The sequence below is a fragment of the Crocodylus porosus genome, unplaced genomic scaffold (assembly GCF_001723895.1).
Source record: "Crocodylus porosus isolate Cpor-Errol unplaced genomic scaffold, CroPor_comp1, whole genome shotgun sequence".
NCBI lineage: Eukaryota > Metazoa > Chordata > Crocodylia > Crocodylidae > Crocodylus > Crocodylus porosus.
The window spans coordinates 16822096-16826498 of record NW_017728928.1 but is presented as its reverse complement, the minus strand read 5'-3'; positions in this window follow the sequence as shown (position 1 = coordinate 16826498).

Here is a 4403-nt window from a genome sequence, read left to right as displayed (position 1 = left end):
GCCGCCGCCCGGGAAACCCGGCACCGGATCGCTCCGAGCCGGGACCCGTGCTCCGAGCCGCCGCTCAGCTCTGCTCTGCTCCCGGCTACCCCCGGTGGGCACGGGCGTGCCCGTGCCTCCTAACCCAGCCTCGTTCAAGCCTGCTGCGAGCGAGCGAGAGAGAGAGAGAGATACAGCACGGCGAGGCTGAAGTCGCGTTGTTGTCCCTGCGGGCCCGACTGTGCTGTGTAGCTGCACTTAGGTGGGGTCCGCCCCAGTGCCGCTGACATCGGCTACTTCCAGGTGTGCACCGCACCGTTTACACGACGCTAGTATGACACCAGGGCAGAGCTTCCTCCCTCTCGGCAAGAGCCTAGGTTGCTGCAGGATCTTGTGCTCTGTGCACCCCGCCCCCCCACAAGCTCCGATCCAATCTGACTTACGAAAAGTTTCACTTTCTAACGAGCACAGCACATGCTAGCTGTCCTGTTTAACCCCCGGACACCTTCCCCTTTTGCCGGCAGAAGGGGACCCTGGTGCATGTCTACTTCAAGTGCACCAGGGGGCAGTCCTTTTTCTGCCTCCTCCAGATCCTCCTGCTGAGGTTCTAGCTGTGCCTCTCCCCACACCTTTTCTTTTATGTCCTCCCCATCCATGGCCCCATGTTAACCAGGCCCTGGGACCTCCTGGCCAAGCTGGCCACTTACAAGACCAGGAAGAGGTGCTAGCTAGCAGGAACCTGAGTGAGAATGGGGCTCTTTTCCCGCCACTCCTCTGCTCTCATCTCTGGGCAGAGTTTCACTGATCAGCATCCACAGGCTCCCTCAGCGCATTTGGGCAGCAGTGGGCACTGGCCAACTTGTTCTGCTTGGTGTCCCCTTCCTGTTTTCTCTTTATTTGTCCCCCAGAATTAGGTGGTGTGATGCCAGTGGCCTCCCTCTTTGAGGGAGGCTTATAATATTCCATGATGGGCCTAAGCCCATGAACTTTTGGGATAACAAATAGACCTTTCTTGCTTAATATCTGCACCTGCCCTCCTGGGCAACTTTAGATTGGGGGGGGGGAGTGAACTGGGGCAATCGCCACAGGGCCTGTGCTTTGGGGGGCCCCGTGGACAGCACCATTGGCATGTGCCAAGGCTGCCACCACTCTCTGCGGCCACTGCACACCACCAGCTTTGCACTCTGGCCACTCGCCACACCCCTTCCCCTGCTCATCACCCTCCCTCCCCCAGACTCACACTCTGGCCACTCGCCACCCCTCCCAACCCCCACACTCCTCACTCTGGCCAGTTGCCATCCCCTCTTCTCTCCCTGCCCCCCCACAGGCTGATATGCCCCAAGCCCCACACACGCCTAGGATCAGTCAGTTCTGATTGTAGTAGGACCCAATTTATATTCTGTAAGAAAACAGAGAAAGCCTAGCAGCAAAGGATAGCAAAACATGAGAACAAACTAACCAGGATTAAAACAAAAGGACAAATAAATGCATAAGGCTAAAAAAGAATCCCAGATGTAGTAGCAGTGTTGGGGATGGGGTGCAAAAATATTGATTTGGATGATGTAACACTGGAACAGAGCATTATACCAGTAATACTTCCACAAATAGGAAATGTATTAACATATTCCTAGATCACTAGGCTTCTTGGTCTAATGTTGGTCTTTCAATTATCTGTCACATTGTCTTTCTTAAGGCCTCTGCACCAGTTTTTTTCTAGGTGAGATTGCACAGATAAGCATTACACACATGCAAAATCTTATTCCCCATGTAGTACAAAATAATTTCTATTGCTTCATAAAGCACCCTGTACAAACCTCGGGGTGCTGTAAAAAGTGACTTTACAGGCGCTGACGGAAGATGAGTTTTGCCATATGATCAGCCCCCTGAAAGTAGTCTGCAGCCATGTCCTGACAGAAGTGCACGGCTGCAGAGCACTTCAAAAGTGCTGGATCAGGTGACAAATGAACCCTCATATAATGAGGATTCAGATGAAAACACTCCAAAGCAGAGCACCTTCGTTAACTTCTGTCTGTCCCTGTGCACAAGCAGGGTAGGGCTGATGCAGCTTTGGCCTACTCCCAGTGCTGTCTGCAGGATGGAAGGGAGAAAAGGGGGGGGAGGGAGCTGTGGCTGGGGTTTGCCCAGTCTGGATTGGGTAGGATGGGGGCAGGTAGATTACAGTACCCCCTGCCTGGGGGGGGCTCCAATCCACGCCCCCCTCCAATGCAAACTGGGCAAACCCCAGAGTGCAGCCCCATCCCATCCTGCAGACATCAGTGGAGCTGGGGGGCGGGGGGGCTAGGGGAGAGAGGCTGTAGACATGCAACTTCTTCTGAATCAGTTCCAAAGTGGAACTCAATTCCCCCCCCACCCAACAGCATACCTATGGGTTGGGGGGGGGTTTGCTATAACTTATAGCATTTACTGTGAAGCACCATGAGTTACAGTGGGGAGCTGAACAGCAGTGTGCTATAGTTTTGAGCTGATCCCCCACACTGCTTATATATGGAAGATTTAATCTGTAACAGTGCATTCCCTTCCATTTGTGGTTTTAACTTTTCATGTAGTTTTTGTTTTGTGAATTAGGGGTATTGTTTTGCTGATGGTAAAGTAGTAACATAATTACTGTAATTACATCAAATGATGCAATTCATGTAAACATGTAATTAACATGTGGAGACAACACTGGGCAATGTAATGACAACATGTAATAATGCAAAATGCTTTATTCTGCTGGGCATGTACAGTGGCACAGACTTTAAAGCTCAGTACCTCAATTCTTTCTTTAGAAGTTTTTTGTTGGTTTAGAGGAGATTTGGCTTGCAATACTACTAGAAAAAACCCCACATAAAACCACCACTGTTGTTTTTGTCTTAAATTTCTGTGTCTATAACTCCTTACCTGGCCTCCATCACTCCAATATCTAAGTGCCTTTGCAATACGTTCATTTTAATCCAATGCACTAGGAAAAAAGAAATCAGGTAATCATGATGTAAACTGAATTTATAACTTCAGAAAACCTGGAATAAAATATGCTATTTTGCACTGACCATCAGCTCTGGCTTTCCCTTTTCCTTACGTTAAATCTGGCAGTGGATATTAGTTCTATATACTCAATTGCATAATAAAAATACTGAGGCTGAAAACTACTTCTAACCTCCATGTCTATATGGTATTTGGACCATGCTCTAGAGCCATCATTGCTTTCACCAGACCAAATGCTAAATGATGCAGATAAGCATCACGAATGAGAGAAGCAAGGACCCATGACTGCAAAGCCACGCCTAGTTTAAGCCCTCCCCAGTTCAAAAGTGACTGGCACCATTAGATATAGAAATTCTGTAGCAAAGTGGGATGTTTGGTGTGCTCATTTGCATGTCAATACCCACAATGCTCTTCCGGCTACTCACAGCTATTCCATAGTAGTGCTGTTGGCTCAGATCTGGGAACACGCTCAAAGGGTGAGGCAGCTTTTGGATGCACTTAGCTGTTTTCTGTTTGAGCTGTGAAAAGCAAGTATCTTTACAAGAAAGAACATTTTGAACACTATTTTTTTCCACCTATAATTTCAAAACTGCAAAACCTTGTTTAAATTTGCAGGGAAAATTATTTGCAATTAATCATAAAATATAAACTATAAACAAAATAATTTTGCATTGAAGAGTAAGTTTTCAGCAAAAGCCAATTCTGTTCGTGTGACTGATCAACAGAACTCCAAAAATGGCAGCTAACGAACAAAATGACTGTCCTAAATCTCAGAACAGATGTCTTCTGTCCTGCCTGAACACCACGCAGTTAGACATTTATGTCCACGTAAAGCTCAACTGCCTTCCATGGAAGTCTAAATACACAGAGCAGCATGAAGATCTAGGGCTTTAGTTAAGCAGTTAGATTAATTTGCTTGAATATTCACAGCCATGTATCCAAAGAGATTAAGAGCATAGGAACGGAAGCTGCAGGAAAGGGGGCACTCTGGAGAGATGCTGAGTGATTTGTTCCAGTACTCAAATGTGCAGATTTGGAGAAAACAAAATCTACAGATTAAGAGAGGTGGTCTCAATATTAGGTCTGGCTTTCAATTTTCTCCAAAAGATGGTAGTATTTAGATGGCAGGTATTACTGGCAGAAGCAAGCTGTCAAGTTGGGATCCAAATCAGAAACTATACTAAAGGCAAATTCAGATCTGGGATTTTGTTTTAAATACTTCAAATAGAAATACAAAGCTGGCATAAACAATGTAACACAGTGAGTACATACATGTAAAGGCCTCACTTGACTATGCTGTTCTTAAGGAATACATATGGTAACAAGTCCTTGAAAACCTTGCTACTCATTACACAGCCCATGGGCTGCTTGTGCCTTGCCTTCTTCAAACCCCTCTAATAATCTATCCAATCTGTTTGCCTGGGGGGGAAACAAATCTG